This window comes from Cricetulus griseus, chromosome 4 (genome assembly GCF_003668045.3).
Source record: "Cricetulus griseus strain 17A/GY chromosome 4, alternate assembly CriGri-PICRH-1.0, whole genome shotgun sequence".
NCBI lineage: Eukaryota > Metazoa > Chordata > Mammalia > Rodentia > Cricetidae > Cricetulus > Cricetulus griseus.
In genome coordinates this window covers 84,819,716-84,840,077 of record NC_048597.1, presented here as the reverse complement: position 1 = coordinate 84,840,077, position 20,362 = coordinate 84,819,716, and the positions used below count along the sequence as shown (strand labels likewise).

Sequence of the window (20,362 nt, the reverse complement as noted above, 5' to 3'; positions counted from 1 at the left end):
AGTGCTGGGATTAAAGGCGTGCGCCACCAACGCCCGGCCTAAATAAAATCGTTAAAAAAAAAAAAAGCCCAAACAATCTCAGTACATGAAAGACAAACAACTCAAAACCAAGCAACAGATAAATGAAAACGGGGCTACATAGATGCAGCACTGGGGTGCACCCTTTCTTAACTTCAGCCAGACTCTAGGATCCAGTTTCATAGCAGGGAAGTTAAATATATGGTAGACAGTGGTTCCTAGGAACAGTACAGAAATGAATTTGTAAGAGAATAGGCTCAATGAGAAGGGGTCATTGCCTCTATCATCTCTGTCCTTGGGTAAAAGGCAAAGGATGTTCCTCTCTGGGCATTAAGAGGTGGCTTTCACACAGGACTGTGTCACTGAGGCCTGGGTTTGGGTCTTGCCCTAGACCCCTGCTTCCCTTTTATGCCCTAGGATTAGTGGATTAAAATGCCTATTGAACCAACATTAGGCTAGGATGCATTCACTTACACGTTCATCTACTTGTTGTGCCCCCTGGGAGCTAAGGTCTTAAAGATAAAGGTTCCTTTTGTCTACTGTATTCCCAGCACACAGTGGCAAACTCAACCCTCGGTGAGGATTTTTAAGCCACTAGGAAATAAGAGGGTTTAAAGAAATGCAAAGCCCCTCTTACCTTATACCTAGAGACAAAGGTCCTTACTTGACTCAAAAGCGGGGAGTTTTCTTCCCCAAACTTGAGTTTTCAAGCACCAGGCATCAGTTGCTGCCTAAAAAAAACCCTCATTGCTCTTGAGGTCAGGGTGACCGGGACAGGACCTGAGTCCCTGCGTGACCACTCAAATCACTCCTGCAGGGCCTGACATCCAGTAAATGACCTGTAAGTATTTAATTAAAAAATAAGAAAGAAAGACACCCCCGCCCCCCAAGAAACAAGAGCCAGGATGTTCCCAGGCCAGGAAATCCGTTCCTTCCCGGCGTCCCAGCCTTCTCCTAGCTCCTCCATTTGCTGAATTCACAGTGGATTTGGAGGCCAGGAAAGCGACACCTGCTGGCGGCTGGCTGTAGTGCGGCTCACCCGAGCCCGGCATCCTGCAGGCCTGACAGTCACAGGCCTTGAGCCAAGGCGCCTGCCTGTGCTTTGCCTGTGCAAGCTAGTTCTTGATTCGGCTGCTACGGGCACAGTACGGTCTCCTTCTTTGAATGATCTTCCAAAACTTCTCTAACAGACTTGTCTAAGGGAGCTCGAATGTCTTCTGGCTTTGGCCCTGGGTGACATTTTTAGTCAGCCTGCTTTCTCCTCCCCCATGCCTGCTGTTAAAAGGGTCTGGTGTGCCCAGTGTCTATATACCTCCTCAGAGAATTCCATTCATTTCAACTCCTTCCCGAATGGGTGGAGTCCGTCTGGGCTAGGTATCTTGCCTCAAAAACAAAGAGCAAAACCAAGAAAGAACACAAGCTTGTTTCTCTGACGTCACTGGTGATTGTATTAAAAAGGTTTCCTGCCGGCCAGATTGTCCTCTGCTAAGCTTTTCTCAGACCCTTGCTTGAGGCAGGGTCCCTAACTAGTGTGTGGTGACAGTGCTAGTCACAGAAGCTACCGAAATGCAGCAAGAACACACCAAGTACAATCCACTACTTGTCTTACCTCAGCTTTATAACCACCCACTTTCATCGTCACCAAGGGCTGGAAAGGAAGTTCCAGAAAGCATGGAAACATGAACAGTCTACCTGGAGCCTGCTGGTTTAGGGCTGGCCCTTCAAGGAAGGGAGAGATTTGAGTTCTCACAAGGTTGGCAAATGGACAGGGCCTTCTGTCAGAGGGAACTGTGGGATGGGAGGTGTAAGGTGCCACTTGCTATCTGGGTGAGCAGGTAAAGTAGTGGCCCGTGCCTGTGATGTTTCTCTGCAGGTCAGGAGGTGGAGAGCCTGAAGTTAGTATGTGGGTAGTCAGAGTCCCCCCAGCCACTGGAACTTGTTAGAAATGGGGATTTCTTTTTAATTTTTTTTAGATTCATTTATTTTTATATGCATTGGTGCTTGGCCTGCATGTATGTTCTGCATATATGTCTGTCTGTGTGAGGGTTTGGATCCCCTGGACCTAGAGCTACATACAGACAGTTGTGAGCTGCCATGTGGGTGCTGGGAATTGAATCAGGTCCTCTGGAAGAACAGCCAGTGCTCTTAACTGCTAAGCCCCAGCCCCAGATTTCAAGGTGGTGACATGCAGACTGTTGAATCAGCCAGAGGATGGGTCTGCTCATTAGGTCCCTCCCTTCTGAGGGCTTGGGATGGAAGTTGGGACCTTTAAGGAGTCCTACAGGTAGTTTTATTGTTCTGTAAAACTTGACAAGTGGCTGGGTATAGCTTGGTGTTGCAGGAGGGCTGGGCAAGCAAGGCTGGGAATGTCCCTATAAGACTAATCCAGGAAGCTGAGGCAAGAGGATCAAAAGTTCAAAGCCAGCCTGGGCTCCATAGTGAAAGCCTATTTCAAAGGTACAGGTAAGTTTGCTAGCCTCTAAATTAGAGAAGGGCTGGCTGGCTGGTGGGCAGATCCCAGGGAAAAGCTGGGCTGATGAGGACAAGAGTGTCCTATCACTAGGTGAGGTGTGGAGAAGAGGACCCATTTGTGTGAGAGTGTGCTAAGTATACACTAGCTGAGCCACACTGAATGCCAAAGTACAAAAATGACAATTAACCTAAAGAGTTTAATTAGCTTTATTTTAAGTTCTGTGAGTTTAATGTGACTACAGGTAGGAAGGACATTCATGGTTTCTTGAAGCCACTAGAAGTGAAAGTTGGAAGTACAGATGGGGAGAGCCACCACCACCACCCCCACCCCCATCACCACCCCACCCCCACCCCAGCCCTCTCCCCACCCCCTCCCCCTGTCCTGAGAGTTGAAATGAGAGCTTTGTCTCAGATCATTTCGGAAGTTAGTGTGCTGTGAGGCAGCCGGACAAAGCGGGGACGTCAAGAAGCTTAAAACCATCAACTGTACACAGGTGACCTGGGCAGAGAGGAGGAAAGAAAACCCTGTGTAAAGTCACTGAGGCAAAGCAGCAAGACGACATTCCAGTAAGAGGTGTAGGAGAGAGCTGCCTTCAACTGTGCTTTCAAACCAGCTGCAGCCTAGCATGGTGAAGAAACCAGTATCTTAGAGGACAGACAATAGAATGGGCATTGGAAGGATGGGTCAGTTAAGAGCACATGCTGCTCTTGCAGGGGCCTGGGTTCTGGTCCCAGCATCCAACAGGGCCAGCTGTAATTGTAGCTCCAGGGCATCTGATGACCTCTTCTGGACTCTGTGGTCACCAGCACACACACACACACACACACACACACACACACACACACACACACACATACACTAAATGTTTGAAGGACAATAGACAATGTCAGAGGGTCTCTCACAAGTCAAAGACAGTTTCCCCAAAACCTTTTTTTGTTGTTTTGTTTTTTTCAAGACAGGGGTTTCTCTGTGTAGCCTGGCTATCCGGGGACCCACTCTGTAGACCAGGCTGCCCTTGAACTCACAAAGATCCACCTGCCTCTGCCTTCAGAGTGCTGGGATCAAAGGTGTGCACTACCACTGCCAGGCTTTGTTTTGATTTTTTGAAACAAAGTCATGGAGCCCGAGCTGGCCTTGAACTGCTAACCTTCTTGCCTTCACCTCCCAGCTATTGCATTCAGGATCGAAGGCATGTAGCCACCCTGCCTGGGTTATCCCTGGCACTTGCTGTAGCTTTTCTGTTAAGTCTAAAATTAAGCCTAAAATGTTCAAAAAGTAAAATTGTTAGTTTGTGTGTTTGAGTGGCATGGGGTTTAGGATGTAAAATACATTTCCTATGGTAGACTGTGGGGGAAATATTCTCACTCCTGGGCTGTGGGAAAAGTCTGGTGTTGTCAGCCTGGGCCAAGCAAGGGTGGGATGGGTGTCAAGGGTCCTGGTGAGGCGGTGGTCTTGTGGGTTTGGTGCTGAGCAAGTTGTGGTCAAAGACGTTTGCACCTGGTGCTACCACAGCGTGTCTAGGCCTCCTTGCAGCTGTTAGACAGGGGCCATGGAGACCAGAAGTGAAAGGAGTTGGGACCCAGGAAGTTGAGGTGCATTTTGGGGCTAGAGAGCCTGTCCTTGAACTCTTCTTAGAGGCTATCATAGCCAATGTTGGGGATTTGGATGCCCAGAAGAAATACTCTAGGGAGACGGTGGTGTGGGAGGTCTTTGATAGGGGATTTCTTCCGTGTGTGTGAGTGTGTGTGTGTGTGTGTGTGTGTGTGTGTGTGTGTGTATGTGTGTGTGTAGGGAATGAGCCATAGTTTCTAAAGGTCACAGGCAGTGTGTGCCCTCTTTCAGCATTAGCCCTTCGAGCAACCTGAAGTATGAACGGTCTGGTAATAAGTGCTTTCCAGCCTCACCACCTCATGCAGCTACCAGCAGTTCTCTGCTGGAATGGCTTTACTCCACCCCCATCCCAGGAGACATTTGGCCATGTCTGGGGACATTTTCAGTTGTCACACTATATGGGCATCTAGCATAGCTGTTGAACACCCAAAGGGTGCAGGACTGCCTTCCCCACCTCCGCAGGATAGAATGCCGTCTGGTGCCAAATGTCGGAGGTACACAGGCTCTGAGAACCTGAGGAGATGAAAATTCAAGCTCTGTCTCTGGCCCAGAAGTTGCCTGGGCGCTTTTCACGAAGGGGAGGGTATTAACTTCACTTCCTGGCTTGGTTTCAAGTGGGTAATTATAACCTGCCTATCTGAAATTTACACTGAGTTTCAGTATGTGTCCGTCTTCGTGCTGAAACAAGCCAAGTGTGGCTGTATTCTTGACAACAGGGAGATATTCTGTGCCTGGATTGGTTACAGGTCAGCAGCGGTTTAAACAATTGGTCTGCAAAGTGATTCGAAGCCTTCAGGAAAAAGCAGGAAAACTAGAAAGCTGGGACATTATTGCCATTATTAATTATTAGCAATATTACAGCGATTCTTTGACCACTCAGGATCCCACAGGATTCCTGTTAGTACTAAGGTCAAAACCAGACTTGTGACCTTCAGTCTAAACCTACACAGCCTGGAATTAATAAGTTAGCCGTTAAAAGCTGGGTGCTGTCTTCAGTGCCCGTCCCCGAAGCTCGGTGCCTGGGAGAAGCTTGGCTTCAGAGATGCCCAGCTTCAAAGCAAGTCTCCAGTCTTCTGTTTGTTCTTGCCGTTCTCTGTTCAGAAGGGAGCAGCACATACTTGTCTGTTGCTTCAAGGCAAGAGAAATTCTGAAGGTATTAACTAGAGCTTCACTTCCAGCAGAGCCAGGAGCCTGGAACAAGTTAAGGGCAAGGCTCTGTCTGTCTTTTCCCTTCCATTCCAAAGACGAGAATAATTTAGGATGGCGAGATTTAAAATCTGAAGCCATGTTGGGCTGGAGAGACGGCTAAGTGGTTGAGAGCACTGGCTGCCCTTCCAGAGGACCTAGGGTTCAATTCCCAGTGCCCACATGGCAGCTCACAACTTGTGTGTAACTCAAGTGATGCCCTCACACAGACTTACATGCAGGCAGAACACCAATGCAGATAAAATAATAATAAATAAATTATATTAGAAATCGGAAGCCATGCTTGACACATCAAATGGTTATCATTCAGCAGCCGAAGGACTTGTTTGGGAAACGGATTCATCTTTCCTCCTCTAAACACCACATGAGTGTTAAACATGCTGAAAGGCCACAGGCATATAAAAATCAAGTATTTTGGGTTAGTTTATTCATTTCCTCTAGGATTTCAGTCTTTACAAAGATAGTATCTGTAACAATAACTCTTTCAGCCAGCTGCTTGGGTTCTGCCGCCACTTTAGGGCCCCTAAATAACACACAGAGTCTTATATTAGTTACAATGCTGCTGGCCAATGACTAGGATTTCTTATTTGCTATCTCAGTCTTAATTATCAACCATAACTACTAATCTATATATTTTTATAAGGACTTACCTTACCGAGGACGCCGGCCTTAGCATCCTATCTTCCTGGGATCACATGGCGACTCTCCCTTTCCTACATTTCCCAGAATCCTCCTTCTCTCCTAGTCACACCTAACTTGCTTCCCTATTGGCCAACAGTGCTTTATTTATCAACCAGTAAGACAAACATATACACAGAAGGACCTCCCCCATCAAGTATCCACTTTATCTTGGTGACAGAGTTTTGGCAAAGTGCAACTTTGGGGATTTTTTTTTTTAAATGGTGGTACCTTTTGTTTTTCTGTGGGACACATCTTTATGAAATAGATTTGGGAGCTAGGGAGAAAGCTCGATGGTTAAGGGCACTTGCTGCGTTTGCAGAGGACCTGTGTTCAGTTGCTAGCATCCATGTGCCAGCTCACAGTCACCTCGAACTCGAGTGCCAGGGCCTCCAATGGCCTCTTCTGGCCTCCTGAGGCACCAGGCATGTACATGGTGCATCGACATACATGCAGACAATACACCCATACATGTGGATTAAATATATCTTAAAAGTATTATGAATATGTTTGGAATGGCATCTCCTGGCACCATTTTTTTTTTTGTTCTTGCTGACACATCCACACTTGTTCTCACCTAAAAACATGTATTTCAAAGTTGCCATACTGAGAGGCAGAACTTGAAGCCAAGGGACAAGAGTTTGTTTTGCAAGGCAAACTGATGTTTCTTGGACACAGCCTGAAGCTATGCTACCCCAAGGACCAGGAGTCCATATGGGTTGGCTCCTCCGTAGGTGCCAACCTGAGTCCTAAGGATCTCTATGGATAACTCTTAGCCTCGCCACCACTTCTTGCCGTGAATACTGCTTGCTGCCTCTACTTTACAGCTAGAAAAACGGAGGCTCTGAGAGGTTGGGAATGCCACCCACAGGCACAGCAGTGAAAAGAGGTAGCTAGCATTTGCAGAATCCCAACTGTTTCAACAGCTCCTGCTCTTGATGTCCTCCCACCACCATGAGAACTATATAGTTTTCCAGCTGTTTCTACTTTCACACTTGTTACCTCTGGCTTAGGGGGCAGGTGGCCCCTGAGGTCCTAGACTAGGCCTCTCTATAAAGACCTGGCTTGGAAATGGTTAGGTTCTATGCATCATGAAGAGGATGACCTGTGTGGTCAAATCTGGTGCCCCATTGCGATCTGAGCACTTCCCTCCTCCCCCTCCTTGAATTGAGGTGATGGATGTTTCCCCCTTTTTTTCTCAATTGATGCTCACTAAAGTTCAGTTGCACCCCCACCATGGCCTCTTAGGAAGCATTTTGCTCATGGCTGTTTTAGGAAGTGCAGTGTTGGGTGGGGTAGCATGTTTATCTTGAAGGGGTGACTGGAAAGTCAAGTTTCTTCCTTAAAAATGAGACACATTACTGATAAGTATCAGATCCCCAGTTGGGTATCCTCTGCCGATGCAATAAGCCAAATCCAGTGGAATTAATAAATCCAGATTTAATAAACAGAGCAAAGTAGAGCGAAGCAACTCCTGGGTGACTCTCGGGAAGGCAGGGGAGAGATCACATGGCAGGTTTATGGGCCAGCTCTTAAATACCTGTAGGCATGGTTTTGAGCTTTCTTGAGTGTCTCAGGGGGAGGAGCTGCTGTTTAGTGGACTTTCTGAGGGGCAGGGCCTGGAAAGGGAGTGAAGGAAAAGCTGAGGCACAGCTTCCACCTAGACAAACACCTCTTCACCTGGGAGTCTAACCTCAGCTAAGCTTAGAGAGACAATGGTAAAGCCAAAGAGTAAAGCAGCACTTGGCAGGCTGAGGCAGACAGATTGTGCAGACCAGGCTAGCCTGGGCTAATGTAATAAGATTAAGCCTGAAACAACAGAGAAAAAGAAAGCCTGCTGCTGGATTGTGCTCACCGAGGAGCCAAGACAGGAAGACCATGAACTGGAAGCCAGTCTAGGCTACATAGCAAGATGCTTTTGTCTACAAAGCAAGAAGAAAATCACAAGAGTGGGGGTGGGTAGACTGGTAAGCAAATCAACACTTTCAGTTACATGCATTCAGGGTTAAGTAGGACCATGTTTTCCATCAAGTGTAAAACACAGCCACTCTCTAACAGATGGTTCTATGCTTGTAGGACACGTGGCAACTTACTGACATGGCCTTGGAGGCCCTTTGGATCAATCCCAGCCTACGGTCCAGCCCCACTGACATTCTCTACCCAGCAGCTATCCCAAGTGGCCAGCCCCCTGTCACTTCTGGTAGGGTAAAAAGGTGAGTTGTGGCTGCCTGATAGATTGCCAAGGCCTGGGTTCCTGTGTGCTATGCTGCGACTCTGAGATCTGGCAGCTCAGCGCCAGTGTGTGGCTAAACCTCAGGCCACGGGGAGCATTCTTTGACATTGTTCAAGGTAAGAGATATTTCATGTGCTTTAGACTGCTAGACCTTTCCTCCATGTGGATCTCTCATCCTTGGGCAGGCCTGGGATGCCAGTCGGAGACAGAACACTTGCCTAGAATGTGCAAGGGTTTCTTCCTCACCATTGGGGGAAAAAGAAAAAAAAAAAAAAGATGGCCTGGAAGTAGTAGTACACGCCTTTAATCCCAACACTTGGGAGGCAGAGGCAGGTGGATCTCTGTGAGTTTGAGGCCAGTCTGGTCTACAAAGAAAGTTCCAGGACAGCTAGGACTGATTCACAGAGAAATCCTGTCTCAAAAAAAAAAAAAAAAAAAGAAAGAAAGAAAGAAAGAAAAGGAAAGGAAAGGAAAGGAAAGGAAAGGAAAGGAAAGAAAAGAAAAGAAAAGGAAAAAAGGCCTTATTTCATCCCAGATGCCTTTTCTCACTTCAGCTTCTGGTTTGCATCTCCTGCCTTCCAGGAAGAAGCTCACCCTGATAGTATCTACAGACTGACACACTCCTTCCATGCTCACAGGACACCCCGGGCGCCCCATCACACCCTCTGCACTACTGGAGTGACCTCTCACAATGCACAATGCTTTGTCTCTCTCATACAACTGTGTTTATTCATTCTGCCTGCAAGTGGGGGCATCCATATTTTTGTGGAATGAATGAGTATGTCTTATTTTTTTATTATTATTATTTTTTTGGCAGGTGAGCCTCCTTCTTAAGGAAACAATTCAAGTTGAAAGAAATCTTGCATATTGAGGCTTAGGATCAGCCTAGCTGGAGGCACCCCAAATCCATGTGGGACGTGGTGGCTGGGGTCACTTGGCCAGCGCATCTCAGACTCTGCGAGCTCTCCATTTTTCCAATGCCATGTTTCTGTCAGCTCTGTAGGTTTCAAGTGTCCCAACCAAGTATTGCAAACATCCTCGGTTTATGTTGGCCATGACTGAGCAAGGAAAGCAGCGTGGAAGGCTCATGGGGGTACATGTTGGAGCAGGAATGCAATTCTTCACCCTTGGTGTCATGAGCAGGGCCAGGCCAGCTGTGGAAGGTGTTGCATTTACCGGTTCTGCCACAGCTTGCTAGGTGCCCAATCATGCTGTTTGTTGGAAGCTTGAAGACCCAAGATCTACCAATCCTTTTTTGGAAATTGACACTGCTGGGTGGTGGTGGCGCAGCACTCAGGAGGCAGAGACAGGTGGATCTCTGTGAGTAGTTCGAGCCTGGTCCACACAGTTCCAGAACAGCCAGGACTACACAGAGAAACCCTGTTTTGGAAAAAAAAAAAAAAAAAAAAAAAAAAAAAAAAAGCAAAGAAAAAGAAAAGCAAGTTGGCACTAATTGGTTTGTTCAAGGACAGGTCTGTTTTGAAGCAGGCTCTGGAGTTGTCTCTCCATAAGGATGAATAGATCTATTCACAGCATGAGGCCTCCAGTTCTACTACCGGCATTCTCTTGTCTGTATCAGTCTCAATACTGCCCTTCACCTCACCACCCCCCCCCCAAAAAAAAACCTTAGCCAAGTCCTTGATGTAGAGCTTCACATTCTGTTTGGGGAAGAGATTACTTGCTTCTTTCTGGGTTCTAAACAAATGTAAGCAGCTATCTGAAGCAGGGCAGACCTTGAGCTGTGGTGTCAGCCCATAGACTCCCCCTGGGTCATCCCGAGGGCACCCTGCCTTTCCTAACCTGACCCTGAAGAAATCCATCTAGAGTGCCATATACTCTGCATCATTTTTGGCCATCTGTCCTGAATCCGAGTATCTTGCCTTGCAGCCCCTCTCTCCATAATGGCTTGGTCCAGCCCAATCCCCAGTTTTCTTCTTTCTGTTGTCATTCCAGCTCAGCCTTTTACACTCAGTTGTGAATGTGTATTTACAAGTGGAGCCGAATGCCACAAGCTGAGTTTGTATTGGTTGCCTATGCCACTAGCCCTGTACATCCCAAGAGATGGAAACTCGGGTAAGCTTTATAGTTAAGGTGGAATAGCCTGTCCATGGTGAGGTCTTCAAAGGTCATCATAGGCAGCCTGGAAATTTCCAGAAAGCCATGGCTTGAACTAGTCTAAGTATATGTGTACACTTTACATAGAATCTTCCTGTGTGGGGGTGTGTTCGATCATCATCCTAATGACAATAGAGCCAGCATGGGATCCACTGGTCACCATCCAAGGATGGAGTTACAAGAGCATGCTTCTGGACACCATGGCAGCCAAGTCTTAGACGCTTCTCTGTTTATGGCTTTGTCATCCATTAAGTCTCTTCATTGTGAACTCAGCAGAGCTTTGACCTGGTGTCCTAGTTTGCTTTCTGTGTCTGGGACAAACACCACGACTGAAAGCAACATGGGAAGAAAAGGGCTGATTTCAACTTACAGCAGTAGTTTTCAACCTGTGGGTCACAATACCTTTGGGGGTTGAATGACCCTTTCACAGGGCTCGACTAAGACCATCGGAAAACACAGATATTTACATTACAATTCATAACAGTAGCAAAATTAGTTCGGAAGTAGCAACAAAAATAATTTTATGGTTGGGGTCCCCACAACATGAGGAACTGTATTAAATTGTGGCAGCGTTAGAAAGGCTAAAAACCACTGGCTAGAGGTTATTGCCCACTATGGAGTACAGTCAGACTTTTGTGTCCCACCTGCCAGCTTCCAAATAACTACATGGAGACTTCTTATTAATCATGAAAGCTTAGTGGCTAGTTTAGGCTTGTTCCTAACTAGTTCTTATAACTTAAATGAACCCATTTCTATTCATTTACTTTCTGCCTCGTGGCTTTATTACCTTTACTCTGTCTTGACCAAGTGCCTCCCTGCTTCCTCCATGTCTGTCTGATGACTCTTGGGGTTACCCTTCTTCCCAGTGTCCCCTCTGCCTTGAAAATCCTGCCTAGATATTGGCCATTTAGCTTTTTATTAAACCAATCACAGTGACATATTTTCACATGGTGTAAAGGAATATTCCACAACAAGGGAGGGAAGCCAGGGCAGGAACCTGATGGCAGGACCTAAAGCAGAGACCATGGAAGAACGCTGCTATGGCTTCTTCCTCTGGCTTGTTGAGCTATGTGAACCAGGCCCACTTGCCTAGGGGTGACACAGTGAGCTGGGCCCTCCTGTGTTAAATAGCAATCAATAAAAATGCCGCACAGACACGCCCACAGGGCCATCTAATGGAGGCAATTCCTTAGTTGAGGTTCCCCTTCCAAGGTGTGTTGATATGTGTGCCAAGCTGACCCCTGAGGAAGGCAGAAACTGGGGACAGATGTGTTGAATAGTAGCAATAGAAGCCTCCTGTATCTGACTTGCTTTCTAGTTTATGAGTGTGTCGTGGAGACTGATAGTTGTTAAGATGGACAGTACTCCAAGGCCATCCTAACCCCTAATTTAATGTCTTCCAAGGAGGCCTATGGAACATTTGAGGCTTGCTGTCTACCCTTCCTCCTATGCTTCCTTGACTCTTCCTCCCTCACATTCTCCCAGCCCAGCCCCCAGGCTCACTCTCCTTTAGGAATTTTCCATGACCTTCTGTAAAAATCTATTAAAAGGTGAGGAAAGCCGGGCGTTAATCTAGGCACTCGGGAGGCAGAGACAGGTGGATTTCTGTGAGTTCAAGGCCAGCCTGGTCTACAGAGCAGTTCCAGGACAACCTCCAAAGCAATACAGGGAAAACAAAAACAAAAACAAAAAAACAACAAAAAAAAAGAATTAGCATTATGAGTTGGCAGTGGTGAGGAAAATCATACACGTGCAAGCCAAGACCAGTTTATCTCAACATGATGGCCCCTTCCTGATGGTGGCAGCAGAGCCAGTTCATAGTTGGGGTTGATCTTGTGTCTTATCTTTCATGTGCCCCTATTTTTCTTGCTAGCAAATCTGTCCAATAGCTCAAAGGCTGAGGGCTGTGGAGGTTGCACCTGCCAAGGTTAAAGGACAAGAAGATGGCATCATGGGATTCTCGTCTCTGAGGACAACAAAGAACCCATCATTCCTAAACAGGCTGTTTGAGGGTACCAGAGGCTAGGAATATTCTACTCATCTTTTTATTATGGTAGGATATTGACAATATAAAACTTAGCACGTTAATATTATATGTGGGCAGTTGAGTGGCATCAAGAACGTTCTCTGACCATTGTGTTCACATGGTCTCCAGAGCCTCTTCGTCTTTCCCATGAAGGAAGCTTCCTACTTACCAAACACCAACTTCTCTCTCCTTGTTTCCTCCTTCCTAAGCCATCAGTAACCACATTGTGTTTCTATCTGACGGACTGAACTCTAGATCCCTCCTAGAAGGAGAATTATATAATAACCATGTGTTGTGAAGGGTTCAATTCATTTAGCATAGTGTCTTCCAGGTTCTTCTAGGCTATCCCAGAATTTTCTTCCTTCTTGAGGCTTGTATTAGTTATCTTTCTGTTGCTGTGCTAAAAAAAAAAAAAAAAGCAACTTATGGAAAAAAGAGGTGGTAGAGGTGGTGTTTTTTGTTTTTGTTTGTTTGTTTATGGTTCCAGAAAAACAAGAGTCCATCATGGTGAGTAGGCATGGCAGCAGGTGGCATGCACGGTGGCAGGAGCAGGAAGGCTGAGAGGTCTTTAACTACAAACAGGAAGTAGAGAGAGGGAACTAGATAAGTAGGGTGAGCCTATAAACTCAGAAAATCCACCCTCAGTGACATATACCTCCTCCAGCAGAACTGCATTACCTTGCCAAATAGCACCACAGCTGTGGACCAAGTATTTAACTATCTGAGCCTATTCTCACTCAAACCACCACAAGGCTGGATAGTTTGTTCATTAGTTCATTGCATTTGCAAACCACACCTTGTTTCACTATCCATTCATGGATGGAGGCTTGAAATCTTGTGAGTAATGCCACAAGGATCATGAGGGTGTAGACATTTGTTTGAGACTGTTTACTTTGAGTGTATGCCCCTCTGTAGTTTGACTGTGAGAATGTGTCTCCCGAAGGTTGGTGTTCAGCCCTGTGAAAGCAAGGAAGCCTCCACACACAACATACACACCTCTCAGCAGTAAATAAGTGGTGTTGGCATCATGCCAACCACACCTGATTCCTAGGCACTTTGGGCAGGCCAGCGCCGAAGGTGCCTTTCAGGTTGGCTGTGGAGAGGCAGGGATGAGGATGTTCTGTCCGACTCTCCAGTTAGGAGCACGGTTCACTCTAGAGTAGACCTGTTCTTCTTTCAGTCCAGCTGCCAACAGCAACCAGACCCTTATAAGTCAGAGTGCATGAGAGGCCCTTGAGGCTGGCTTTGTTTCCCTAAGAAACAAAGTCATATCTGTGTCTTCCAGCAAAGATTGGATTCTTGTTCCTCATGAGTATTAGTTACTTTTCTGTTGCTGTGGTAAAATACCATGACCAAGGCACCTCCTAGGAGAAAAAGTTGTTTTGGCCTCAGGGTTCCAGAGGGATAAGAACAGAGGTATGGCTGCTGGAACAGGACCTGAGGGCTCACATCCTCAACCACAAGCACAAAACAGGGACAGTGCACCGGAAATGGCATGGGGTCTTTTTTTAATTATTATTTTTTCATTTATTTTACATCCTGACTGCAGTTTCCCCTTCTTCCCCTTCTCCTCATGTGCCGCCCCCCTTCCAATCCCTTCCTCCTCTGTTTCTGTTCAGAAAGAGGCAGGCCTCCCATGGGTGTCAACAAAGCATGGCATATCAAGTCGAGGTAGGACTAAGCACCTCCCCTTATTTTAAGGCTGGGTGACACAACCCAGTATGGGGAATAGGTTCCTGAAAGCTTGCTCAAGAGTCTTTAAACCCTCAAAGCCCATTCGGAGTGACATACTCCATTGAGCCTGTACCTCCCAAACCTTCCCAAACAGCCCATGACAAATACAGGAGCCTGTGAGGGACATTCCTGTTCAAACCACCACACACTGAGTCAGCTGGCAAGTTGAGGGGTCCTTCTAGCCAGTAGAGCAGGAACCCTGGCAACCCAGGCTAGGCTGGGCCCTGGAGATGACTGGAGTAAAGCCCCCAGGTAACAAGGCTCTGTCTGTCTGTCCCAGGCCTGTCCACTTCTGCCTCCCAGGTCTTTGCAATAACACTTAGCAGGTTGTAGAATGAATGACAGACTCCACCGATGAGAACTTCTTGGCCTGGCCTGAAGAAAGGCCTCCTCACAGGAAGGGACAGCTATGAGACCTCCCTCTATAGTCCCACCTGGGGAGGGTGTCTGTCCTGCTCAGTCCTGGCTAGAGATGGCTCACATAGTGTTTTCTCCCCACCGCTCTCCTGTAATTATCACCACAGCAGAGGTAGGAGAAAGCTAAACATTGCAGGGTTCCATTGGCATGGGATTTGAGCAGTTCTAGCAAGCACACAGTAAAGATGACATCATAGGGGAGGAGAGACCCCCCTGCCCAGAGGCCAACCTGCACATATTTTCATATATATTGAAAAGTTTCTACACCCTGATAAGCCTCTCTGCCGGTGCAGCAATCCAAATCAGACCAAAGCAAACCAAATTAGAAAAAGCCCATGTTTAATGAATACAACGCCCCTGGGTGGCCTTGCAGCACCCCAGAGAGGAGACTGGAAAGGGAGACCAGAAAACCCACGAGTCTGGGCCGGGCATTGGTGGCACACACCTTTAATTCCAGCACTTGGGAGGCAGAGGCAGGTGGATCTCTGTGAGTTTGAGACCAGCCTGGCCTATAAGAGCTAGTTCCAGGCCAGCCTCCAAAGCCACAGAGAAACCCTGTTTTGAAAAAAAAAAAAAAAAGAAAGAAAGAAAGAAAGAAAGAAAACCCAGGAGTCTGTTCTCTGAAGGACAGTTTAAATACCCTGTGGGAGTGGTCTTGAGCATTTCTGGGGGCGAGGTCATCATTTGGTGGGCTTTCTGAGATGCAGCAGGGTTTGGAGAGAGACAGGGAGGAACTTCCACATAACATTCCAGACTCTTTGGGTATATGGATGCCAGGGGCTAGGGTGAAGCTTCTACCATAACACATATGCATGCATATAATTTAACCTGAGAAGGGTCTTCCAGCTTTCACTTTTAGAGACCCTCTTTTCGATCCTTTAAAGGATATGCTGAAAATAAAAATTCAACTATTAGTATTTGACAAATTAAAGGAGGGAGGAACCGCAAAGAAACTTGTTATTTACAGTTTAAATTTAAAAAATAATTGTAGGGTTTGTTTTGGTTTGGTTTTGGTTCTGGGGGTTGAACCTAGGAGTTTCACACATACAGAAGCCAAACACTCTTCACTGCTAAATCAGAACCTCAACCTCGTGTACTTTGCTGGGAAGGGGGCCAGAGGACAGGTTCTCACAGTATAGTCTTGGCTGCCTAAGAATTTGCTATGTAGCCTTGGCTGGCCTCAAACTCACAAAGCTCTACCTGCCTGTGCTTCTAGGAGTGCTGAAATTAAAGGGGCGCGCCACCACTGCCCGGCAGTGTAGACTATAAACGTAAAAAGCCCGTATTTTCAGGCGTTTTCAGGGAGAGAAGAGAGTGTGGTAAAATCGACCCGGATCTGCTCTCTTCTTCTCCTGCTGCACAGTTTATCTTTCTTGCCCTAAAAGGACTAGTACAATTTGGCCAGGCTGGGTCTTGCCTTTTGCCAAGATGCATTTTCCAAAGGGGAAAACAGACTCTTACTTTGGAAAACACCAAGTCCTGTTTGTTTTCTGTTTCTTCAGAAGTCAGCCCTGGAGCGGCTGGCAGTGGCGAGCACAGCTCTCCAGCGTTGTGTAACCGCCAGGGAATCACGTTGCACCCGCAGCTTCCACAGACTTGTAACTGCAATAATAAGCCCGAGCTTATTCAAATAAGAGAAACCATCCCAGCCAGCTCCAAGTCACGTGTCTAGGTCACATGGCCTGCCAACCAGAGAAGTCGGCTGGCAATCATTAACTAATGCTTTCTCCCAGGGAGAAAAATGCAGGTTTTAAAGAGGCCGGGACTGCAGGATTGCAATAGAAGGTATCCGGGGTGGGTGGGTGACTTATTCTGGCTAAGTGCTTTCTAAAGGAGATGGAAGAGCCCGCACACACCCCCTCATGGCTTGCTTTCTTTTCCAGAATTTGCAAACTTGAGCTTAAAGCCTGCTTTTCCAGACCCGGGGTAGCCAGGGCCATATCTGCGCCTGGGAGCCAGAAACCAGTTCCAGCACTGGGACGATGGGCCTCAGAGAAGTTCTGGGTTAAAACTCATGGAAAGCCAGGTGTTCTGTGCCTTGGGAAGTTAGTGCCAGGAGTTCCTGGAGGAGTGAGAGGGTGGGAGGAGGCACGTGAGCCTGTGAGGGCATCTGTGGAGTTTTCATTACACCGAAATTTTGTGGTTGATAAGGCCAGACACTGCCTGCCAGGAGGTTTTCTTGCTCAACCTTTGGATTTAGACGTTTCTTTCTCCTTCTCTGGGTTGGGTAGTGTTCCTTGGTGTTTTCCAAATCTGTGGAGTTGAGTTTGTTTGATTTCAGTATAGAAATGACAGTATTGGTTAGGATGAAAAATGGCAAAGCTTTGTTGGAGGAAGAGGATAAAATACAGAGAAAGGAAGGGCCTTAGCAGAAAGAAAAAAAATCAAAATGTCAGAGTTCTATTTTTCACATTGTGTAAAAAGCCCCCCCCCCCTAAAAAAATAGAGTGCAATAAAGATTCAGTCTTGTGTGGGAGGATCTCTGTGAGTTGGAGACCAGCCCTGTCCACAGATCAAATCCCAGGACAGCCAGGGCCGCACAGGGAGACGGTAGGTATCCTGTTGCCTACTTTGTTGATTCAGTGAGTCTGTGATCCCACGAGAATACTTTGCAAGGCACTAATTCCCTTAATTTTGGGTTTGTACCAACAAGGAAACTTATAAAAATTGGTTATTCATGAGCTCTGTTGTTCAACAAATGCAGTAAAATTCCATGTGTCTTAAGTTCTCCAAAAGTCCGAGATACAGTTTTACCATAATGGATTTTGTTGTTGTTGTTTGTTTGTTTGTTTGTTTGAGACAGGGTTTCCTCGGTGTAATCCTGCCTATCCTGGAACTCATTCTGTAGACCAGGCTGGCCTCAAACTCACAGAGATCCTCCTTCCTCTGCCTCCCAAGTGCTGAGATTAAAGGCATGTGCCACACAGGAATGGGTTTTAATTCAATCTGTTGTTTTAAGATTGGCATTAATAAAAGTAGTCTGTCCTAGTATGTGTTCAGTTGCTTGGATAAAACACCATGATCTAAACCTACTTGTAGGGAAAAGGGATTATTTCAGGTTACAACTCTCTGGTCACACCATCACTAAGGGAAGTTGGGGCAGGAAGTCAAGGCGGGAACCTGGAGGCAGGACCTGATATGGAGGAACAGTGCTCATTGACTTGTTCCCCGTAGCTTGCTCAGCCTGCTTTCTTATAGAACCCAGGACCACCAATCCAGGGATGGCCCCACCCACAGTGAACTGGGCTCTCCCCCATCAATCATTAATGGGAGCCTCCAAAGGCTTGCCTCTCTCCAGATGACCTTAGCCTGTGGGAGGCTGACATAAAACTAACCAGTCCAGCCACCCACATTCTCTTAGAGCTGTCATAAGGTTCCAAGATAACATTGAAACATCGAGACTCTAATTGCTGATGAATGTGCAAAACTGGGGTCATGATTCCTTTCTATTGTTGTTTCTTTTCTTTCTTTCTTTCTTTTTTTTTTTTTTTTGCTCCTTTTCTGGAGTCTCACATAACCCAGGCTGGTCTCCGTGTAACTCCTAATCCTCCTGCCTCCACTTCCCAGGTGCCAGGATTACAGGCATGCACCACTACCCCTGGCCAACGTTTCATTTTAGCTGCAAATCGCCAGATTAACGGGAGGATGAACGATATGAAGAAAGATTTTGGTGAAAGGGAACATACTATGGAAAGTGAGACAGTGTTCATTGAACTGATCTATATGCTGTATTCCCTTGGTAAGTTGAAGCATACCAAAAAATGATCTAGGAAGCAAAGCCTGGCATGATGGGTGTAACCCTAGTGCTTGGGAGTTGGAGGCAAGAGGATCAGGGGTCAGCCAGGCAAGGTGTCGAACAGCTTTAATCAAGCACTCAGGAGGCAGAGGCAGGAAGACCCCTGTAACCTCAAGGCCAGTTTGGTCTATGTAGGTAGTTACAAGCCAGCCAGGGCCACACAGTGAGATCCTGTCTTAAAAACCAAAGCAAAACAAACAAACACCGTAAAAAAACAGAACAGAAAACCACAAACAAACAACAACAAAAAGAGGATAAGGAATTCAGTGTCAGCCTTAGCCAGTTTGAGGCTGGCCTGGGATGCCTGAAACCAGGTGTCAACAAAACAAATCATCATAGCAACCCATCTGGATTAGTTATGATAAAGATAGAACTTGTGTGACAGAGATAGAAGCACTCAGGGGCTGGAAGCAAAAGTATGTCATTCTGAGGGGGTGTTGTGTACCCAGGCAGGTATGACTGAGTTGAAGCCATGTGCAGTGAGTGGGTGCCTTCCACGCTGGTCTCACCATCCCCCAGTGTGTAACCAGTTTTGACATGGGCAGAATGATCTGCTGTTTCCTTTGGCTTCTGACCTGCACTCACGGATGAGTCCACAATAAGAATAGCCGCTGCTTTTCTTGTTATTGTCTTCACAGAAGGATTTGTGTGCTGTGAGAGAGTGCTCAGGTCCAGGACTGTGGATATCTGTCCACATGTGTTTGGCACATGACTTCAGTGTCTTCTGCTTGGTCAGCCACTGCATCAGATGCCTTTCCATGGCCATAGTAAGAGCACAAAGCACCTCAACATCAGCGGGTTCTGTCCACAGTTTCTTGACCCTGGGTGCTTGGGTAGAGCATCATTGCTGAGGAGAGCTGCTCGACACATGGACAGCTAGGAAGCGGGAGATAAGAGGCATCCATCTTAAGCAATTAAGAATCCCTCCAGGTTGGGGATGTATTGTTCCCCTTTAATCCCAGCACCCAGGAGGCACAGGCAGGCGGATCTCTGAGTTTGAGGCCAGTCTGGTCTACAAAGTGAGTTCCAGGACAGGCTCCAGCGGCTGGAGAGAGGGCTCAGTGGTGCAGAATACTTGCTATTCACAGATTCCTGTTTGATTTCCAGCACACACATGGTGGCTCACAGCCACCCATAATTCCAATTCCAGAGGAGCTGATGCCCTCTTCTGACTTCTATGGTACCAGGTACATGGTGCACAGACGTCTATTCAGGCAAAACATTTAAACACATAAATAAATTGTTTTTAAAAAATCCCACCAATAAAGACTTGATAGCAGCAGATGGTCATATGAACCCAAGGGAGGCTGGGCCTCTGCCTGTGCCTCTGAGTGGCCGTGCAGTGCATGGTCTGAACTTGGTATTTAATAGCTTTATGGCAAATCTGCCCTGGGCACTCAAGTGTATCCCAGAGTTGTTCTCAAGGGCTGGGGCTGTTGCTTGTCTAGTCTCTGCAAAGCACTATATTCAATCTTGAGACACCCCCTTCACAAAACCTGGGGTCCAAACCATTTAAATGTGCTTATGGTAAGCTTACCTGGACATCTCATATGGGACAATTGTGTTGTAATTTAAAAAATGCCACAAAGAGAAGTCACGCCATACAACAGGACTCACATGGGAGGTTTATTGGGAGAGGAGAGAGAAGGGTCAGAAAAGGGAACAGAGAGGGGGCAGAGGCCAGTTCCCAGCCAGGGACAAGAGTGGTAGAAGAGAAAAAGAGAGGCAAGTCCCACCTTTTAAAAGAGAATATGATGAATGTTCACAGGTGGACCACCCCCACCTCATTACCTTTAATCAGGGAGTGGGGCCCAGATCGAAAGCCCCACTCCCCTCCCAAAGGCAAAGGTCTCTCTGGGTTTTATCTGCTTGTGCCCTGCCCTTATCGTCAGCACTCTCCACTCTCCCACGCCTCCCTATGGCCGGCTTCTTCAATACGGCCACGGCCTTCGCCCTTGTGTCTCACCCAGCAGAAAGCCTCTTTTTGCTAAATCACTCATTCAGCTTGCAGGGCAGCGTTTTAGATTTTAGAAAGACTGATGGGGAAGGAGCCCG

At 47.0% G+C, this 20,362-nt stretch overlaps 1 long non-coding RNA gene across 2 annotated transcripts in view; it reads left to right on the top strand.

Moving 5' to 3' along the window:
* Nucleotides 1-16,196: 16,196 nt before the first annotated feature.
* The window catches only part of LOC103162677, a 39,702-nt gene continuing 35,536 nt past the window's right edge, over nt 16,197-20,362 (top strand). For both annotated transcript variants that reach the window (XR_003485030.2, XR_003485029.2), the window contains exons 1-2: nt 16,197-16,296; nt 18,079-18,250. This is a non-coding gene — a long non-coding RNA (uncharacterized LOC103162677). The remainder of the gene's footprint in view (nt 16,297-18,078; nt 18,251-20,362) is intronic.